General features: G+C 41.1%; 2 long non-coding RNA genes across 4 annotated transcripts in view; one reads left to right on the top strand and one right to left on the bottom strand.

Moving 5' to 3' along the window:
• LOC148142174 (uncharacterized) overlaps positions 1-23,200 on the bottom strand; it is a 49,457-nt gene that overhangs the window by 23,474 nt on the left and 2,783 nt on the right. The window lies entirely within an intron of this gene.
• The window catches only part of LOC148142175 (uncharacterized), a 72,048-nt gene continuing 65,174 nt past the window's right edge, over positions 16,327-23,200 (top strand). The window contains exon 1 of the long non-coding RNA XR_015752161.1: positions 16,327-16,366. This is a non-coding gene — a long non-coding RNA (uncharacterized LOC148142175). The remainder of the gene's footprint in view (positions 16,367-23,200) is intronic.

A 23,200-nucleotide genomic window follows, 5' to 3' on the forward strand; every position in this document is an offset into this window, starting at 1 on the left:
CGAGGGCACCATATAAAAATGACTTGAACAACAGGAATGAATATATTTTCACCAGTTTTTTGAAAATGGCATAAAAATAGTTAGGAAGGCAAGAAACAAGGATGACATAGAATCTACAGTGATGTTACCTCCTGTTAGATAAGTGGGCAGATGGAACATCTTGTGAAAAAACATGGAGATAATGCACTTTGGCAAGAAGAACTGAATATTATTTAAATGGGCAAAGATTACAGAAAGCTTGTAGCGCAGATGATTTGGGAGTCCTTGTGCATGAATCACAAATAGTTAACATCCAAGTTTAACAGGTAATAGTGATGGCAAAGGGACTGTTGGACTTTCTTTCAAAGGAAATGAAGTGTAAAATAGGAAAGTCTTGCTAAAGCTTTACAAGGCACCAGCCAGACCACAGCTGTAACTTTGTGAATAGTTTTTTGCCCCTTATTTCAGCAAAACTCAACTGGCATTGGACACAGTCCAGAGAATGTTTATGAGATAATTCTGGGTATGGAGGATTTTCTGAACAGCCCCTCAAACCTGTTCCACCATTCAATGAGACCATCACTGATTTGTGGCCTAACTCCACATTCCTGCCTTTGGCCCGTATCTTTTACCTTTGCTTAACAAAACTGTATATTGAGTTTTGAAAAGATTTGTAGCTCAGGTTGAGGTTCTGGATGTAAGTTTGCTCACTGAGCTGGAAGATTTGTTTTCAGACATTTTGTCACCATACTAAGTAACATCATCATTGAGCCTCTGGTGAAGCACTGGTGGTATGGCACGCTTTTTATTTTGGTGTGTAGGTTTCCTTGGGTTGGTGACATTATTTCCTGTGGTGATATCATGTCCTGTTCTTTTTCTCAGAAGGTGGTAAATGGGGTCCAAGTCCGTTTGTTGATAGATTTCCGGTTGGAATGCTATGCTTCTTCGAAATCTCGTGCGTGTCTCTGTTTGGCTTGTCCGAGAAATAATGTATTGTTCCAGTTGAAGTGCTGTCCTTCTTCATCTGTATGTGACCTACAGACAAACCAATTGTACACCCTTGGGATCTCCGATATCAGGGTTCTTAGCAGAGGCAGTAATGCAGAGACTCAAACAAACAGCTCTGCCAACCATCCAACCCAAACTTTGGGTCCGCTACATGGATGACACCTTTGTCCTCACTAAACGAAACAAATTAGAGAAAACCTTCAAGACCATCAACAATACCCTTACTGGCATAACATTTACTAAAAAGGAGGAAAACAACAACAAATTGCCATTCCTAGGTGTCACAATAGAGCAAACAGCCAATCTGGAACTTCAAACCAGCATCTACAGGAAAACAACACATATGGACCAAATACTTAACTACAGAAGCAATTGTCCCAACATCTACAAACAGAGCTGCATTAGAACATTATTTCAATGAGCCACCACACACTGCAGCACAGAGGAACTACGAAGAGCAGAGGAAAATAACCTATACAGTGTATTCAAAAAGAATGGGTACTCAATGAACTCAATTTCTCAGCAACAAATCCAAACAAGCAGACAAAACATGTCTTGAAACCCTAGCCATGCTCCCCTACATCAAAGATTTCTCTGAAATGACTACTAGACTACTCAGACCTCTTGGCATCATGGTAGCCACAAACCGACCAACACGCTAAAACAGCAGCTAATGAACTTGAACGACACTATACAGACAACAAGCAAAACAAATATCATTTATAAAATACCTTGCAAGGACTGTAACAAACACTACATTGGACAAACAGGCAGAAAACTAGCCACCAGGATACATGAACATCAACTAGCCACAAAAAGACATGACCCACTCTCACTAGTATCCTTACAGATAAGGAAGAACACCACTTTGTCTGGGATAACACATCCATCCTAGGACAAGCAACGAGAGACAGAGGTATGCACGAGAATTCCTAGAAGCATGATTTGGAGACACCAGTGTTGGACTGGGTGTACAAAGTTAAAAATTACACAACACCAGGTTATAGTTCATCAGGTTTGTTTGGAAGCACTAGCTTTTTGAGCGCTGCTCCTTCATCAGGTGGTTGTGGAGAATAAGATTGTAAGACACACGAAATATCGAAAGATATATTGGTCTTTCAAGGTATGGTGCCTAGGTCTGCTCTCTGTAATCCAAGTGGGGTCAAACAAGGGTTTTTATAACTGCAGCATAACTTCGGCATCCTTGTACTCCAGTCCTCTTGATAAAATCACCAACATTCCATGACCTTACTTGATTGTTTTCTGCACCTGTTCATGGCGTTTTAATGCCCCAAACCCCCAAATCTCTTTAGACATCTATTGTATTTAAATTCATAAGATCTAGAAAGTATCCTGATCTATCCTGTTTTTGGTCCAAAATGGATAACCTCACAGGTGCTTACACTGAATTCCATCTGCCACAGTTTTGCCCATTACCTCGTCTATCAATATATCCCTTTGTAATTTTATTTTGTCATCTACACCATGTACAACGCTGCCTAACTTTGTGCCATCAACAAATTTGGATATATAACTTTCTATGCCATTATCCAAGTTATTAATGGATAATGTGAATAATTGAAGCCCTAACACATATCCTTGTGGGACACCACTGGTCACAACCTGCCAATTTGAGCACTATCTATTATCTCTACTTTCTGTCACCTGGCACTCAACAAATTTCTCAATCATGTCAGTAATTCTGTGGGCTTCTATTTTAGTTAACAGCCTGTTATGTGGGACTTTATCAAATGCCTTCTGGAAATCCATATAAACACTTTTGAGAAGATTTGCAACTCAGGTTGAGGTTCAGGTTATAAATTTGCTCACTGAGCTAGTAGGTTTGTTCTCAGACATTCCATCACCATGCTAGGTAACATCATCAGTGAGCCTTCAGTGAAGCAATGGTGTTCTGTCCTGCTTCCTATTTATGTGTCTTGGTCTATTACAGTGGGTGATATTATTTCTGGTTCTTTTTCTCAGAGGTTGGTAAATGGGGTCCAAATCAATGTGCTTATTGATGGAATTCCAGTTTGAATGCCAGGCCTTTAGGAATTCCCATGTGTGTCTTTGTTTAGCCTGTCCTAGGATGGATGTGTTGTCTCAGTCGAAGTGGTGTCCTTCTTCGTCTGTATGTAAGGATACTTGTGATAGTTGGTCATGTCTTTTGATGGCTAGTTTCTTGCCTGCCTGTCCGATGTAGTGTTTGTTGCAGTCCTTGCAGGGTACTTTGTATATGACATTTGTTTTGCTGGCGGTTGATACAGGGTCATTTAGGTCATCAGTAGCTGTTTCAGTGTGTTGGTAGCCCACAAACCTACCAACACACACAAACAGCTGCTGATGAACTAGGATACACGAGCACCAACTAGCCACCAAAAGACATGACTAACTATCACTAATTTCCTTGCACACAGACGAAGAAGGACACCATTTCGACCAGTGCAACACAACCATCCTAGGAGAGGCTAAACAAAGAAACGCACGGGAATTCCTAGAGGCCTGGCATTCAAACCGGAGGTTCATCAATAAACACATTGAATTGGACCCCATTTACCAACCTCTAAGAAAAAGAACCAGAAATGATATCACCCACCATAACAGACCAAGACACATACATAGGAAGTGGGACAGAACACCATTGCTTCACTGGAGGTTCACTGATGATGTTACTAGCATAGTGACGAAACATCTGAGAACAAACCTACCAGCTCAGCAAGCAAATTTACAACCTGATCACAGACTTTCACGTGTCCACTACCTTATCACATTTTCAAAAAAGTTAGTGAGGTTCGTCAGGCATGGTCTACATGCCATGAATCCATCTGGCTCTCCCTGATTAACTGAAAGATTTTGAGGTGTTCAGTTGGCCCTTCCTTCATTATAAACACCAATAATTTCCCCATCCCAGATGTTAGGCTAATTGGTCAGTAATTCTGTGGTTTTCCTCTTTCGACCTTCTTAAAAATCAGAACTTTCATTTGCAATTTTCCAATCCATAGGGATGAATTCTGTATCTAGGAAACTCAGAAACATTATAGTTAGGGCATCACAATGTGCTCACCCACTTCCTTTAACATCTCCGATGGAAACCGTCAGGTTTTGGGATTTGTCACTTTTTAAGTCCATTAATTTCTTCATTACTTATGTACTCGGAGTTTAGAAGAATGAGAGAGCTTATTGAAGCAAATGAGTTTCATAGATGGGTTTTGTAGGATAGATGGGTTTTGTAGGATAGATGTTACCCTTCTTGGAGAGTCTAGGACCAAAAAGCATATCTCAGAGTAAGCAGTCACCCATAAAAGATGGAGATGAGGAGGAATTTCATATGGATGTGAGTCTGTGGAATTCTTTTACCGCAGAGGGCTGTAAAGTCTGGGTTAATCAAAGCCATTTTCTCGTAAACGTGGGGTACAGCTTTTTTGCAGCCAGAACTGCACCTTCTCTTAAAGTGAAGGCTGCCTTTAAGTGGAATTCTGGTCTCTTGATATTAGATATGCAGCCAATTAATTGTATGAATAGCACTGTCTGCATGGACAAATCAATCTAGTCGGAAGAGCGCAGTAATATTTTAGGCCTCCTGCATCATTACCAACAGGCACAACTTGTTTGCAACCTGCCATTTGCATGTGTGTTTATGATAGTGATATTGTAGATTTTATTGTCAGCTGAGCCATACACCAGGAGGGAGAGGGATATTTTCTTCTGAAAACAAAGACATTGTAAAGACTAAATTGGAATATCTCTCTGGACATTAATGTAATATTAAAGAATTAAACTGCACTGACTGAACATTCTGGAAGTGGTGGGTGGAGATGACATTCATGCAGGAATGCGGATGACTCTCACTCCATTTAGACAGTCATTTGCTACTACTCCCCTACTATTATCAAATTAAACTATTATTCAATCTCTTCTATTCAGAAATGCTTTCATAGCCATCCCCTGAAGCTAAGTATGTTGCACCTGCATTGTCTTCAGGAATCACTGAGTCAGGAAACCATCTGCATATTGATTCCCCAAGAATAGGGCATTTACATTTGCATTATCTCCGAGGATTATCTCATCCTACAATTGTACCTAGGGTAAAATGTGTCTATGAGGGAGTGGCTGGGGGTTGTCTTGAGTGGCATGTGACTGTGGGGGAATGGCCAGAGTATCTATAAGCATTACCAACTGACCTGTATAAAGGGGATGTGTTTTCTTTGTTCAGGGCCCATTTTGACTCAACTTTACATGCCTGCGAAGAGGGTCACCTAGCTTGTACAAGCTTTAATAAACTTTAACTGTTTGCAGAAGTTGGTGTTTATGAATTGCACCTTGTGTGTGAAACCACTAGAAAAGAACCTAACAATTGTACCAATAAATATATTTGGTTTTGTTTCAGATCTCCAGTATCTGCAGTTCTTTGTTTTATTGTACCAATGAGGTTCATTAACTCTCTCATTTATGGCATAAGTAGCTGAGGAGAAATTTTCGAATCCCACAAGTTATGATGAAGCAGAATTCACAATCAAAAGGGATATGAAAACCAGATTTGATGGTGACTTCCAAATAAAAGTTGAATAAATACTTAAAAAAAGATTTAAAATATTTAAATAGGAAAGAGCAAGGAAAACGACTAAGTAGACAACTCTTCAAAAACGGCCAGAGCCAGCATGATAGTGGGGAACACATTGGAGCCTATTAATTTTAAAATAGTGATGGAAAAGGATAGACTGATCTAAAAGTTAAAGTTCTAAATTGGAGGAAGGCCAATTTTGAAGCTATTAGGCAAGAACTTTCAAAAGTTGATATGGTGGGGTGGGTGCAGATGTTTGTAGGTAAAGGAACTGCTAGAAAATGGGAAACCTTCAAAAATGAGATAACAAGAGTCAAGAGATGGTATGTACCCGGATGTAAGTTTGCTCACTGAGCTGGAAGGTTCGTTTTCAGACGTTTCTTTACCATATTAGGTAACTGGTGAAGCACTGTTGTTAGTGACCCACTTTCTATTTATGTGTTATGGGGTCCTTGGCTTGGTGACATCATGTCCTGTGGTGATGTAATTTCCTGGTCTTTTTCTCAGATGGTGGTAAATGGGGTCCAAGTCAATGTGTTTGTTGATAGAGTTCTGGTTGGAATGCATGTGTGGAACCGCAGGAGCTGGGGGAGATTCTAAATGAATACTTTGCATTGGTGATTACTGTGCAGAAGAATATGGAAGATAGAGAACATGGGGAAATAAATAGCAACATTCTGAAAATGTCCATTTTCAGAGGTGGTGATGCTCTGGTGGATAATCTGATCAAATATACCCAAAAACTCTATGGGAAGCTAGGGAAATGATTGTTGGGCCCTTTGCTGAGATATTTATATCATTGATAGTCACAGGTGCGATGCTGGAAGACTGGAGGTTGGCTAATGTGGTGTCACTAATTAAGAAAGGTGGTAAGGAAAAGCCAGGAAACTATAGACTGGTGAGCCTGACATCAGTGGTGGGCAAGTTGTTGGAGGGAATCCTAAGGAACAGGATTTATATGTATTTAGAAAGGAAAGGAAAGGATTGATGAGGGTTAGTCAACATGGCTTTATGCGTGAGAAATTATGTCTCACAAACTGATTGAGTTTTTTGAAGAAGTAACAAAGAGGATTAATGAGGGGAGAACGGTGGATGGAATCTATATGGAGGTTCAGTAAGGCATTCAACAAGGTTCCTCATGGTAGACCGGATAGGAAGGTTAGATCACATGGAATACAGGGAGAACTAGCCATTTGGATACAGAACTGGTTCAAAGGTAGAAGACAGAGAGTGGTGGTGGAGGGTTGCCTTTCAGACTGGAGGCTTGTGTCCAGCCACGTGCCTCAAGGATTGGTGCTGGGTCCATCACTTTTTGTCATTTATATAAATGATTTGGAATGTGAACATAAGAGGTATGGTTAGTACGTTTGCAGATGACACCAGAAATTGGAGGTGTAATGGACAATGGAGAAGGTTACCTCAGAATAAAATGGGAACTTGATCAGATGGGCCAGTGGGCCGAGGAGTGGCATATGAAGTTTAATTTAGATAAATGTGAGGTGCTTCATTTTGGAAAGGCAAATCAGGGCAGGACTTATACACTTAATAGTAAGATCCTGGGTAGTGGTGTTGCAGAAAGAGACCTTGGAGGTCATAGTTCCTTGAAAGTGGAATCCCAGGTAGATAGGATAGTGAAGAAGGCGTTTGTTATGCTTGCCTTTATTGGTCATTGAGTATTGGGGTTGGGAGGTCATGTTATGGCTGTAGAGAACATTGGTTCGGCCATTTTGAAATACTGAATGCAATTCTGGTCTCCTTGCTGTAGAAAAGATGTTATTAAGCTTGAAATTGTTCAGAATAGATTTACAAGAATGTTGACAGGGTTGGAGGGTTTAAGCTATAGGGAGAGGCGAAATAGGCTGGGGCAATTTTCTTTGCAGCATTGGAGGCTGTGGGGTGACCTTATAGAGGTTTATAAAATCATGAGGGCATGGAAAAGGCAAATAGACAAGGTTTTTTTCCCCATGTTGGGGAGTCCAAAACTAGAGGGCATAGGTTTAAGGTGAGAGGGGAAAGATTTAAAAGAGGTCCAGGCAACTTTTTCACACAGAGGGTGGTGCGTGTATGGAATGAGCTGCCAGAGGAAGTGCTGGAGGCTGGTACAATTACAACATTTAAAAGACATTTGGATGAGTATATGACTAGGAAAGATTTAGAGGAATGTGGGCCAAATGCTGGCAAATGGGACTCGATTGATTTAGGATATCTGGTCGGTGTGGTCAAGTTGGACCAAAGGGTCTATTTCCATACTGTACAGCTCTTATGTTCCCTTTTTGCCCTCCTGATTTCCCTCTTAAGCATACTCCAACTGCCTTTATACTCTTCTAAGGATTCACTCGATCTATCCTGTCTTTACCTGACATATGCTTCCTTCTGTTTCTTAACAAAGACCTCAATTTCTTTAGTCATCCAGCATCCCCTATACCTACCACTCTCTCCTTTCACCCTAACAGGAATATACTTTCTCTGGACTCCCCTTATTTTTGATGGCTTTCCATTTTCCAGCAGTCCCTTTACCTGCGAACATCTGTGCCCAATCAGCTTTTGAAATTTCTTGCCTGTCAAAGTTCCTATCTAGTGCAAATTTATGCTAGTTTTGCCTTCGTACCAATGATGAATATGTTATTAGATAACTCCTGAGGAGACCCAATTTCATTTACAGAAGATTCAATTTTAGTCCAGGTCACTCATACTCGAGGTTTGGTCTGCTTTACAGGACTTCCCAAATGTGTAGCCATTTTTACCAGCGGGTATGGTGCATGGGAGAGAATAATATTGAGCCGAAAGACCTGCGGATGCTGTAAATCAGAAACAAAAGCAGAAATTGCTGGAAAGCTCCGAATCCGAAACTTTAACTCTGATTTCTCTCCACTGATGCTAACAGACCGATCGAGCTTTTCCAGCAATTTCTGTTTTTAATACTGAGCCGAGTTGATCCAAGCCGAGTCGATCGACGCTTATGTTAGGGGTAGGGTCGGTTCCAAAATCGCAGCCCAAAGACATAAAGAGAAAGAAGAGGAACCCTGCTCGGTGTAGTCCTCTCTGGTCACTAGAGGCCATTGGAAAAACTATACTGGTGCACTGTTCGAGCTGATCGAGAAACCCCCATGGCCCGGCTCCACCGGGCACGGAGCAACCCCAGATTGCCCGCCTCTTAATCCCTAAGAATGAAGCCTAATGCTACCGGCTGCCCCTTCAGTGTCTGGTGGGGACTCTGACAAGTTAATGAAAAGCTCTAGGTGCAGCTTTAGATTTGCACGCCGTTCCCGCCCTCCCTTTCAAGTCAGAACCTTTCCGTTGAAATGTGAATGAAGACTAAAGATGATCTAGCGCAAATATAATGTCTTTAATCCTCGATTATACTTTAGAAATCACGGCCACGATAAATACTGAGCAGAAATCAGAACGAACTTTGGGGGCAGGTGGAATGTGAGTAGTACAGAAATCTTAAATTTAGTTTTTCCGGTTTTCAATTTGGAGCCGGTTGGGAGGACACAGGCGTGTGGAACTGAGAGTAGATTGCAGAGAGGAACGAATTTGTTTGAGGGAATGGACAAAATAGTTTTTCAGTCGCTCCTGGTTCACAACAAATGGAAGTTACTTCAGCCCCTCTTGCCTCACTTCCGCTTTCTGAAACCCAGACTGCATAGAGACATTAAACTTAAAGGTAAGTAAAATTCTACATATTAAACAAAACTCGATTACCACACCATCAGGTGATTAACTGCTGTAGTAAATGGATTACTGACCGCAGTAATTACGGCTCTCTGAGTATTAAGTCATAAGGTCATGCATCTAAATGCATCTTTGTGAAATTCAGAAATCCGCCCCAGTGATTTTTTTTCACTCTGTAGTCACAAAGCATTGAGCTTTAAAAATTTAATGTTGATTATTTGTAGTGAAGATTGTGTAAAAAGAAACTACAATATAGCGGCGAATACCTCAAGTTCCTTTCAATAAAACCAGAAAGTGCTGGTGAAAACAGATCTGGCAGCGCCTGGAGAATGAAATAGAATTATGGTTTCAACTCACCTTTTAAGAATGTTCTATGTACCAATTAGATCACTCCTCATTCTTCCTATAGATCACTCCTCATTCTTCCTAACTCTGGGGAATTCAGTGTCCTCAGGACATTAATGTCATCCCAGGATTTGTCATTCGAAACAAGGAGCAGGAGTAGGCCCTTCAAGCCTGCTCTGCCATTCATTATGATCCTCTGATTCAATGCTCTCATCACCCCACTTCCTCCCACCCCCACCTCCCTTTAGCCAAAAAGCTATGTCTGCCTGCTTCTTGAAAGCACAATGTTTTGGTCTCAAACACGTTCTGTGCTGATGAATTGCACAGACTCGCTACTCTCTAAGTGAAGAAATTTCTTCTCATCTCGTCCTAAAAGGTTTACTCTTATCCTTAAATTATGACTTGTGATTTGGACTTTCCCCACCATCAGTAACATCCTTTCTGCATCTAACCTGTCTTGTCCTGTTAGAAATTTAAATCGGTTTCTACAATACTCTGTGCTGCTGCATCACTGCCTTGTTTAGGAATTGTGCTGTTTCGGATTATAAGACCCTACAATGGATAATGAGGACAGCTGAGAAGATCATCAGAGTCTCTCTTCCCACTATTACAGACATTGACACCACACACTGCATCTGAAAGGCTAAGAGCATTGTGGAAGAACCCACATACCCCTCACTTAATCTTTCTCTCTCTCTCTCTCTTAAACTCCAGTGAATACAATCTTAAACAGCAGCCACCAGTCCTGTCATCACAGAAATCATTTTGGTAAACCTTTGCTACACTCTCTCTAGCAAGAACATTCTTCCTCAGATCTGGAGATCAAATCTGTACACAATATTCCACAATAAACCATTCAGAAAGGTTAAAAATCACACAACACCAGGTTATGGTCCAACAGGTTAAATTGGAAGCACTAGCTTTCGGAGTGCTGCTCCTTCGTCAGGTGGTTGGTGAAAGAGCAGTGCTCTGAAAGCTAGTGCTTTCAATTAAACCTGTTGGATTATAACCTGGTGTTGTGTGGTTTTTAACTTTGTACACCCCAGTCCAACACCGACATCTCCAAATCATGACTACAATTCAGAAAACAAATTCACAAAACCTGTTTATTCCTACTCTTTCTTTCCTGTATGTTAACCAATTTTCTATCCATCTCAAGGTTTACCACAGGCACACTGATAATGTTACCTAGAATGGTTATGAAACATCTGAAAACAAACCTCCCAGCTCAGCAAGCAACCTTACATCTACTAGTTATATAGAGTCATAGAGTTGTACAGTGCGGAAACAGATCCTTCTGTCCAAATCATCCATGCAGACCTCTTATCCTAAACTAATCTAATCCCATTTGCCAGCATTTGAGCCACATCCCTCTGAACCTTTCCTATTCATGTACCCAGCCTTTTAAATGGTACTTTTTGTCGATTGGCTTGATGAGTGGGAGAAAGTGAGGACTGCAGATGCTGGAAATCAGAGTCAAAAAGTGTAGTGCTGGAAAATCACAGCTGGTCAGGCAGCATCCGAGGAGCAGGAAAGTCGACGTTTCAACCATAAGCTGTTCATCAGGAATGTGGGAGTGGAGAGGGGGCTGAGAGATAAATGGGAGGAGGATAGGGCTGGGGTTAAGGTAGCTGGGAATGCGATAGGTAGGTGAAGATGGGGGTGATGGTGATAGGTCAGAATGGAGGATGGAGTGAGTAAGTGAGAAGGAAGATGGACAGGTAGGACAGTTCAAGAAGGTAGTGCTGAGTTGGAGGGTTGGATCTGGGATACAGTGAGGGGAGGGGAGATGAGAAAACTGGATTTGACATTGATCCCGTGTGGTTGGAGGGTCCTATGGTGGAAGATGAGGCGGTTCTTCCTCCAGGTCTCATGTGACTAGAATTTGGCAGTGGTGGAGGCCCAGGACTTGAATGTCCTTGGCGGAGTGCGAGGGGGAGTTGAAGTGTTCGGTCACAGGGCGATCAGGTTGTTTAGTGCGTGTCCCAGAGATGTTCTCTGAAATGTTCCGCAAGTTGATGTCCTGTCTCCCTAATGTAGAGGAGACCATATCGAGAACAACGGACGCAGTAGATGATGTGTGGAGGTGCAGAAAAACCTCTGTCGGATGTGGAAGGATCCTTTGGGGCCTTTGATGGAGGTGAGGGGGGTTGTGGGTGCATGTTTTACACCTCTTGTGATGGCAAGGGAAGGTGCCGGGAGTGGAGGGTGGGTTGATGGTGGGCGCGGACCCAACAAGGGAGTGGTGAAGGTAATGGTCTCTGCGGAACGCACATAGGGCTGGGGAGGGAAATATATCTCTGGTGATGAGGTCTGTAGGTGGCAGAAATGGTGGAGGATGATACATTGTTTCCGGAGGTTGGTGGGATGGAAGGTGAGGACCGGGGAGTTCTATCCTTGTTGTGACTGGAGGGGTGGGGTTTAATAGCAGAGGTATGGGAAGTGGAGGAGATGCGCTGGAGGGCATTGTTGACCACGTGGGAGGGGAAATTGCGATTCTTGAAGAAGGAGGCCATATGGTATGTTCTGAAGTGGTATTGGTCCTCCTGAGAGCAGATGTAGTGGAGGTGGAAGAACTGAGAGTAAGGGATAGTGTTTTTACAGGAGGGAGTGTGGGAGTAGGTGTAGTCCAGGTAGCTGTGGAAGTCGGTGGGTTTGAAGTAGATGTCCGTGTTGAGTTGGTCACCGGAAATGGAGGTGGAGAGGTCCAGGATAGTCCATGTGAACTTGAGGTCAGGGTGGAAGATGTTCATGAAGTTGATGAACTGTTCATGGGAGCACAAGGTGGCACCGATACAGTCATTGATGTAGTGGAGGAAAAGGTGGGGATTAGTGCCGGTATAGCTGAGAAAGATGGACTGTTCAACGAATCTGACGAAGAGGCAGGCATAGCTGGGGCCCACGCAGGTGCCCATGGCTACCCCTTTGGTCTGAAGGAAGTGGGAGGAATTGAAGAAGAAATTGTTGAGGGTGAGGACCAATTCAGCTAATCAAATGAGTGTGTCAGTGGAAGGGTACTGGTTGGGTCGGCCACCGCAAGAGGTGTAAAACCTGCGTCCACACCTCCACACACGTCATCTACTGTGTCTGTTGTTCTTGACGTGGTCAGCTCTACAGTTGGAGACAGGATGCCAACTTGAGGAATGTTTCAGAGAACATCTCTGGGACACATGCACTAAACAACCCAACCACCCTGTGGCCGAACAGTTCAACTCCCCCTCCCACTCCGCCAAGGACACACAAGTCCTCAACCTCCTCCACTGCCAAATTCTAGCCACCCGACGCTAGGTGGAAGGACGCCTTATCTACCCCTTGGACCCTCCAACCACATGGGATCAATGTCGATTTCACCAGTTTCCTATCTCCCCTCCCCATCTTATCCCAGATCCAACCCTCCAACTCGACACTGCCCTCTTGAACTGTCCTACTGTCCACCTTCCTTCCCACCTATCTGCTCCACCCTCCTCTCCGATCTATCACCATCACCCCCACCTTCAACTACCTATCGCATTTCCAGCTACTTTCCCCCAACCCCAACCCCTACCCATTTATCTCTCCACCCCCTTGGGCCCCTTCACATTCCTGATGAAGAACTTTTGCTCAAAATGTCGACTCTCCTGCTCCTTTGATGCTGCCTGACCAGCTGTGCCTTTCCAGCACCACATTTCTTGACTTGATAAGTGCAAAACAAAAAGCTTCAATAAAATGTCTGGTTCAGCAATGTTAAAACTCTCTATCTCCACAATGCACATTCTTTGTAAGGCACAAGGTCAAAAGAATTCCACAATTTCCAGGTCTTGGTGTGTTATAGCTGAAAGTCTTTTCTCCATTGTTTCTGTGATGGCGTATTCTTCGTAGACAAACAGGAGGCTGGAAGAACACAGCAAGCCAGGCACCATCAGGACATGGAGAAGTCATAGTTTTGGATATAATCCTTCTTCAGGACTTGGGGTGGGGGGTGAGGTTGACTTTGCCACCTTCTTATGCTGCCTGGCTTGCTGTGTTCTTCCAGCCTCCTGCTTGTCTACCTTGGATTCCAGCATCTGCAGTTTTTTTTTATCTTCAATTTTGTGTGTCCTTCAGCAAGTAGTTCTGGACTTAGTAATTTGCCAGTTTGCAGCACTTGTTTGAAGACAACTCTGCACTGGAACATGAGCAAATCTCAGATGACCAAAGAGCATAATTCACCAAGTTGATAGTCTTCCAGGTACACTTAGTGATTACTCAGCGTATGTCTCTAGGAACAGATCATGGAGCACAGAATCCTCTTTCACACATCTGCTTAAGAATGTAACGAGACAAAAACCACAAAATCTTTCCTAATCTTCTTTGAAAGGCACATTTCACAAGAAATAAATAAAAACAAAAATTGCTGGAGAACTTTCAAAACTGAAGGATCAATGGATTCAAAATGCTTTTCGGCGTAAGCATCTCCATGAGAGCCAAGTAGACAATAGACAATAGGTGCAGGAGTAGGCCATTCTGCCCTTCGAGTCTGCACCACCATTCAATATGATCATGGCTGATCATCCTTAATCAGTATCCTGTTCCTGCCTTATCTCCATAACCCTTGATTCCACTATCCTTGAGAGCTCTATCCAACTCTTTCTTAAATGAATCCAGAGACTGGGCCTTCACGGCCCTCTGGGGCAGAGCATTCCACACAGCCACCACTCTCTGGGTGAAGAAGTTTCTCCTCATCTCTGTCTTAAATGGTCTATCCCGTACTTTTAAGCTGTGTCCTCTGGTTCGGCACTCACCCATCAGCGGAAACATGTTTCCAGCCTCCAGAGTGTCCAATCCTTTAATAATCTTATATGTCTCAAACAGATCCCCTCTCAGCTTCTAAACTCAAGGGTATACAAATCCAGTCGCTCCAGTCTTTCAGCGTAAGGTAGTCCCGCCATTCCAGGAATTGACCTCGTGAACCTACGCTGCACTCCCTCAATAGCCAGAATGTAGTATGGCACAGTCCAACTACTCAGCGCATTCGACAGCAGTGTGGCCAAACCGACAGTTTGTAATGTTGGGAATGGGTAGTAACTCAACACTTAGTAAGACTCGGTATCTGCAGTGTGAGGTTCTACACACAGCTTGATGCAATTGCACACAATTTTGGCCATCAGGATGAGGATGATATTGGATACATTTATACTGCCTGTTTCTAGAGGTTTGAGCTTTTTGTTCCTGTGAAAATAATACATTTTGGACCTTCAGATAAAGCAAAAACTAACTTTGGTGATCAACATAGCACAGGAGGAAAGAATGGTTCAGACCTGCACCATGTACAGAAATACAAAAAAGCACCTTGCACCTGATGACCATCTTCTTACCTGCAATGGAGAAGAAATGTCTTGTCACAAGCCCTGTTTTGGTTGATCATCACTAATTGCTCCTTCCAATTTTCAGTGCATATCTTAGCACCTCTGAACCTAATCCCCAATATCTTCAACTAATTTATCTTGACAGTGAAGGGGACGTTAATGGATCAGTCAGATAATTCCACAAGTATATGGCCACATTCTTGCCTTCATTAACTATGGCTCACAAGGCCTATTGGAATTTGTCGCAGATGTTCACCTGTCTGTACATTCATGGCAGTTCCAGTAGTTGATGGTGACATCGTCCATGAACAGGGAGGCTTGTTCCTGAGTGCTTCCACTACCAGAGACAGTCACCCTCTCATTCCCACATTCCTTCAGAAAGTAGTGGCCAAACTCCATATTCAGGATGAACACCCTAAATCTGTAGTTTTCAACCTTGGAAGTCAAGGGATGTAGGATTTCCAGGAGAAGATGGTCACAGTATTGTTTTAAGTTCAATTTATGATCAGTACAGACCTGAGCATTCAAACCTTCCAGTATTGTTGCAAAGTTAACTTTTCCTTAGAACAGTGTTACACTTAATTGACTGTGCTGTGAGTTAGCAACGAAAAGGAAACTAAGCAGGTTGACATTGCAAACTGAAAATGCTGACAAGTCAGTCACCATTTCCAAAGGGGAAAGACAAGTTAATGTTTCATCTGAATGTGGACACTTTTCAGTGGGAGTGACTCAGATCTGTGACCTTCCACATGAGTTGCATAGACGTTAATGAATAATTTTAGTATGCATTAATTAATTTAGTTTATGGGAATCATGCATGATCAAAAGAATCAAGGAGTTTAGAGATTTTTACTGCCTGTAATTTGTTATATTAATCCCAGATTTTAATTTTTGTCAGTGTCACTGTTGAAGCCTAGGAGAAAGTGAGGATTGCAGATGCTGAAGATCAGAGTCAAAAATTATGGCGCTGGAAAAGTATAGCATTCAATCAGCATTCGAGGAGCAGGAGAGTTGATGTTTCAGGCATAAACCCTTCAACAGGAATGCTTTTCCAGCGCAACACTTTTTGTCACTGTTGAAGCATGCCAGCCTGAAGTCAGGAATGTAAAATTATTTGTCATCCCTTCAATAGTATTTGGGAATTTTTCACTGAAAAAAAACCTGAAATTCTTTTAAATAAGTATTTTACAATTTTAGAATCTCCTTCTCTGGGGCGGCACAGTGGCTCAGTGGTTATTACTGCTGCCTCATAGCACCAGGAACCCAGGTTCAATTCCAGCCTTGGGCAACTGTGTGGAGTTTGCAAATTCGCCTCATGTCTGCATAGGTTTCCTCGGGTTTCCTCCTATAGTCCAAAGATGTCAGGTCAGGTGAATTGGCCATGCTAAGTTGCCCATAGTGTGCATTAGACAGAGGGAAATGGGTAACTCTTCTGTGTGGACTTGTTGGGCCGAAGGGCCTGTTTCCACACTAAGTAATCTAATAGATTCCCTACAATGTGGAAACAGGCCCTTTGTGGAAACAGGCCCTTTGGCCCAACAAGTCCACACCGACCCGCTGAAGTTCAACCCACCCAGACCCATTCCCCTACATTTACTCCTTCACCTAACACTGTGGGCAATTCACCTAACCTGCACATTTTTGGACTGTGGGAGGAAACCGGAGCACCCAGAGGAAATCTACGCAGACACGGGGAGAATGTGCAAACTCCACACAGTCAGTCGCCTGAGGCAGGAATTGTACCCAGGTCTCTGGCACTGTGAGGCAGCAGTGCTAACCACTGTGCCACCGTGCCGTCCACAATCTAATGTAATCATCTCAAACTTTATTTTGACTGTGCAATATTAGTTGGGGAAAATTGGATTTTGTGGTCTCGAATTTCTTTCTGTGCAATTTGCTCTAAGTTATCATGACCAATACAAAAGATCAAAGAATTTCAAGCATAAATCAAGTTTCCACCCACAAAATTAGTCATGCCTCCAGATTGAATGAATCACTATTTTGAATATCTGCTAATTTTGCTCATTTGGAGTTCTTCAAGGAGGCTCTTAGCATTAAACTTTATTGTTTAGGGTACAAGGACACTAATACATCAAAAACTTTTCCATACTTCTTTTGAATTCACTAAAAAGCTGAGAACTAGATCATTTTCAGTTTTTTTTTAAATCTGGTAACCAGAATTTGATCTAAATTCTTATATTTGTGTGACAAACTTATTTTCAGTGTTTTCCCCATGGCAAAAGGAATTAACTACAATTTTAAAGTAGTTAATGGTCTGTAAATGTTTTAAAATATTGTGGTGAAAGAAGCGATAGCAATTCAAGACCATTTTTCTTTCCTTTGTATTAATTAAACTATACCAGGTTACTCCTAAGTAGATCAAGGAACATTTTCAGTGCAATTTTTTGAAAAGTTTACTCTAATGCATTATCAAAACACAATGATGTATGAAGAATTTTACTTTCAACAAAATTAGTTTGAGCAGAAACTTCTGAAACTTGAGCAATTTGCATTTCAATCTCAAATCATAGCCAAAGCAAAAATTTTCTATTTATGGAAAAGCAAATGCCTACCTTTGTCTTGTGATTGTTGCATATTGCTTATTCCAGACAATGCGACTGTGTTTGATATGGCAGCATCGTGGCTCAGTGGTTAGCACCAGGGTCCCACCTCGGGCGACTGTATGTGTGGAGTTTGCACATTCTCCCTGTGTCTGTATGTTTCCTCCGGGTGCTCCGGTTTCCCCCCACAGTCCAAAGATGTGCAGGTCAGGTAAATTGGCCATGCTAAGTTGCCCATAGTGCCAGATGCATCACTCAGAAAGAAATGGGTCTGGGTGGGTTACTGTTTGGAGGGTCGGTGTGGACTAGTTGGGCCGAAGGGCCTTTTCTACACTGTAGGGAATCTAATCTAATCTAGAGAGTTATGTATTATAAATATTCGCCTATTTTTACACATGTGCCTTGATTAAGGAGGGTTGTCTGCCTGCCATGCATTTGGAAATTGCTGAGCCCAGGACATTTAGCTCCTAAAGACTGGGAAACCTAATTTTATTGAATGTATACATCTTACTTGATGGTTTACTTGAAGTTTCATTGGTTTCATGGAAGTTTTGGAATTAGTTATTGTGTAGATGAATTTGAAATCAGACATCACATAAGAAGCAGGAGTAGGCCATCTGATCCCTGGTCCATCATTCACTAAGATCATTGTTAATCTAATTATGCCTTCAATTCCACTTTTGTGTCTACCTTTTATAACCCTAGACTCCTGTCAGATTAAAAATCTGAACAGTACGGTCTTAAATATATTCAAAGACCCACTGCTGTCTGGATTACAGTCTTCTGCATTGAAAATTCCAAACATTAACAGTTCTTTGAGAGAAATTCCTTATCTTGATCATAATGAGAGACCAATTAATCTGAATCTATGTTCCCAGGTTCCATAATCTCTGATGAAGGGAAACATGCTATCACATCTACCTTGTCAACCTCTCCTCAGAATTACATTTCAACAAAATCACCTCTCATTTTAAACTTCAATGAGTATAGACCGCACCCCCCTACCCACCACCACCACCACCACATTCAGCCTTTCTTCATAAGACATCCTTTCGTTCCAGGAATCATTTTGACGATTTTTGAATCATGTTTGATCTGCTATATCTTTCTTTAAGCAAGGAAACCAAAACTGAATACAATACTCCAGGTGTTGTCTCAAAAACGTCCTGTAGGAGGTTTGTAATTGTAAGTTTCAGCAAAATTTCCCTACTTTCAAGCACCACCCACTTGCAACAAAGGTTAACATTCCATTTAACTTCCTAATTATATGCTGTATATGCGTTTTTTTCAGATTCTGATATTTCAAGATTCCTCTGTTGCACAGCATTTTGTATTCTGTGTTTAAATTATATTTTACTTTTTTATACTTCATACCAATGTGGTAATATCTTTGAGGAGAAAGTGAGGACTGCAGATGCTGGAGATCAGAGCTGAAAATGTGTTGCTGGAAAAGCACAGCAGGTCAGGCAGCATCCAAGGAGCAGGAGAATCGACGTTTCGGCTCATGCCCGAACCGTCGATTCTCCTGCTCCTTGGATGCTGCCTGACCTGCTGCGCTTTTCCAGCAACACATTTTCAGCTCCAATGTGGTAATATCTCAATTTCACATATTATACTCCATTTGTCAAATGTTTGTTTTTTTTGCAGATTTTTAGTGTCCACTTCACAACTTGCTATCTGACCTATCTTCATATTACCAGCATATACTCTGGTCCTCCATCCAAGTTGTTCATGTAAGTTGTAAATTGTTGAGACTAATCCCTAGTTGCAGCCTGCCAAACTAAAAATTAACCTGTTTATTCTATCTATTTTCAGTGTGTGAGCCAAGCCTCTATCCACACTCAAACATTCCTTTAGAATCTGCTGTGTGGAAATTTCTCAGGGTCCCTATGCACAAGCCCCATCTATGCTGGAATAATGACAGTCTGCTCATCAGAAAATGCAAAGAAGGTATGAAGGCCGATACCTGAAATTGTCCTAAGCAGTGGAAATGACAATGGAAAGTCATCCTTGCTAACATCTGGGGACTGATGCTAAAATTGGATGAGCTATCGCACATACTAATCAAGCATCAGCCTGACATATTTGTAATCATGGACTTATATTTCCATGTACCACCATCATCATCCCTAAGTGTGTCCTGTGCCACCACCAGGACACAACCACCAAAGATAGCAGTACAATTATGTATAGTCAAGAATGAGTTCCTTTGAGGGTCTTTAACATTGATCCTTGACCCTGCCTGTGAATTGTTTCCTTTTATTGAACACCACTTAGAAGAAACACTGAACATGACAAGGATACAGAATGTATTCTGGATGGGAGACCATGAAAGGTAACATCTGTATTGACTGAACTCTGAGTCCCAAAGGATAACCACCAGACTGGGTCTGCAGCAAGTGGTGAGGAACCAACAAGACAGAAAAAAACTTACAGGGCATTCTGGTATAACGTAATGGTCGTGTTCCTCTGCAACCTTGTGCTCTAGAAATTTGTGCTATGAAACAAACGTTATAGAAAATCACACTGTGGAAGATTGCGATTAGAAAAAAATCACTAAACCCATTCAGCAGAAAGTTTGCATTATCCAAACAGTGTTCATAATTTGATTAGTGTTATATCAAATTCGTGTTGATAAAACTAGAATGACCTGTACTTGATGTCATACTCACCAATCTGCCTGTCACAGATTTATGTGTTCATGAATGTATCAGTAAAAGCGACCAATGTGCAAATTCTTGCCTTCACATTGAGAATACCCTTCATCATTTTGTGTGGTGCTATCACTATACTAAACGGGATAGAATTTTCAACAGATCTAGAAACTCAAAGTAGGATATCCTTAAAGTGCTGTATGCCATTAGAAGCAGAATTATGATTCAACCACAATCTGTAAGCTCACACCTGGCATATCCCTCCACTCTACCAATATTGATTATTGATATATTTTTGAAGGAGAATAGAATCAGGATAGCAGGACAGAGATAAAAGTTCAATTGTTGGGCTTTTGTTGTGCAGTGGTAATGTCCCTACCTTCTCCAGAGGTGTGTAATAGCATCTCTGAACAGATTGATTAGAAAATATCTAGAAAATCAGTTGTGACCTGGATAGCTGATATCCTACTTCTGCTCTTCCATTCAGTCAGTTATCAATTTTTAATCTAATCCAGGAAATAAAATGTATTTTACTAGTGAAAAAAATTAAATAACTCTGTTTTAAATGGAAACTGACTTTTTGCAGTCTCACTATATTAATAAGTAAATAAATAAATATTTAGTGAGGTTTAAAGGGTAAAAGAATATATATGTAACATTTTTGTTCTCATTGAAAGATAAAATGTTAATTCCTCTAACTGTTACTTAAAAACAAGAAATTGAAAACATTGATTCAAATGATTAGCTAAGATTAGAAAAGCAGAGGATTGTTTAAATGATTTGTTACAATTATGCAAATCTATTGCCTCATTCAACTTTTGAAATCAAAGACTGAATTGTTAATTCGATAATCTGTAACATCTTGGGGGAAAATACGTTAAGGATTAAAAACCAAAAAAGAAATGTTATTTTGAAATTCTTCTGTTTCCATAATACAAAATCTGAGAGCTGCAACATTTTGTTTATAATAAACTCACATGCCAACAACTTGAGCCATTTAATACCTATTTAAAGAACTGAAAATAAACAATTTGCAAGTATGTAATGACAGATTATCACATCTGGTAACTACCATCTCCGACTTGGAAATACTATTATTCTACTTAGTCATTGCCTCTGTTCTCATCAATCCATATTGTTTGCTGGCAATGAAATCAAAAATCTACAAAATCAACCTCAGCCTCAACCCACCATCCATATGCATTCTCCTCCAGCCTCAACCTTTATCTGTCCACTTTCCAAATCTATCTCCCATAACACACTCCTTTGCACACTCAGCATTGTACGAAGTTTTTCTTTTAAACAGTTGGCCCTTCTCAGTTGAACTGGTTCTGAAAAAGGTTCACTGGACCCAAAACATGAACTCTTTTCCTGTACAGATGCTACCAGATCTGACAATTTTTTTCAGCAATTTGTTTTTGTATTTGATTTCCAGCATCCGTAGTTTCTTGGTTTTCCTTGGCCCTTTCAGTTATTGGCTTGTAAATTATTTTACAGCATCAAAGTCTCCCTGAAAATAAATATCAATCTAATTACTCACCTTGAAACAATTTTTTAAAGTACTAAATTTGAGGCATATGCTGTCAATAATATGAAAGTATACAGCACGACAAACTTTACAGTTTAGAAAGAGGCCATTTTCCCAACAGATATTTATACTAGCGTTTATACTCCAGATGACCCTCCTCACATTTTTTTTCATCTAACCCCATCAACATATATTTTCAATGATTTTTCCTTCATGTGCTTATCTATCATCTTTTGAATGCCTGGTATAAGTTTCAGAATTCTAACTACGCTAGGTAAAGATGTTTCTCCTGAATCCATTGTTGTCTTTATTAGTCACTGTTATTTTTATAGCCCCTAGTTCTGTAGGTCAAATTGTCTTCAGTAGGTCTGCTGTACCAAACCCTTCCAATATCTCAAAAATTATCTCAGTAGGTCTGACAACATCTATGGATAGAGAAACAAAGTTAACATTTCAAGTCCAAATTACTCCAAACACTTTCTTCACAGATGCTACCAGACCTGTTGAATTTTGCTGGCACTTTCTGTTCTAAATGTTTGACAACAGTATTCTTCACTATTGCTGAGCCTCATCTTAAATTATATAATGAAATATTAGACTGGGACCTTAGTCAATAGTGTTTTGGCTGCCTCATTAAGATATGGTACTGTAAACTTCTAATAATTGTTTAAAACTGCAGCACTTCATGGTTTGTGTCAACATTAGTACTTCTTGTGCAAGTCATTTCTTTCTATTTTTCTTCTGACTCTCTTGCTTCCATCATCTAATTTGGTGATCTGAAAAAAATGATATCACTGGTTTATTGGAATCACTTTGTGAAAATGCCTAAAAGCTAGGAAGTGCCTCCCTTCCTTATGTTCTTTTCAGAAATACGAGGATTTTTAAGTATACACAAATTTTGTGATTTCTGGTGGAATTTGAAGTCAATCTTCCAGAATAAGGAGTCAGAAATGTGGTCTCAGAACTGTGAATGTAAGAGGATACAGTGGCAGAAGTAAATCTAATGTATTATGCCTATTCCAAAAACAAAACTGAACCAACTTGTTTGGACATGTATGATAGTCCTCTGGGTAAGTGGGATCTTAACTTGGAATTTCTCACACAGAAGTAGGGACATTACCACTGCACCACAAGGCCCTCCAAATGTCTATTTTATGTTGATGTGATGACAATCAAGTTAATTGTTATCCTGGTAAGTGGAGCTAAAGATTAGACTGCACTTTCTGTCTATGTGAACTGTGCCAGTTTCCACCTCACAAGCAGCAAGTGATGATTGGTAGCCTTGTGATTATTAAAGGGGATACAGCTATATATATGCATATTTCTCATGCCTGACATTTTCTGGCCAGGTTTTATTTCAGCTGTGACATTCCTGCTTTGTATCTGTTTACCACTGTAATATTACTGTACTCTGAAACCAGTAGTCCTGAAACCATGTCCAAACACCATACTGATCTGCTTTATTTCTCATTAACTGAAAAAAATTAATTGCTCATAAAAGGTTAGATCACAGAACAGTTTAGCACAGGAACAGGCCCTTCAGCCCACCATGTCTGTGCCGACCA

The sequence above is a fragment of the Chiloscyllium plagiosum genome, unplaced genomic scaffold (genome assembly GCF_037043375.1).
Source record: "Chiloscyllium plagiosum isolate Xiang-an unplaced genomic scaffold, Cpla_swu_hap1 HiC_scaffold_30, whole genome shotgun sequence".
In the NCBI taxonomy this organism is placed as follows: Eukaryota; Metazoa; Chordata; class Chondrichthyes; order Orectolobiformes; family Hemiscylliidae; genus Chiloscyllium; species Chiloscyllium plagiosum.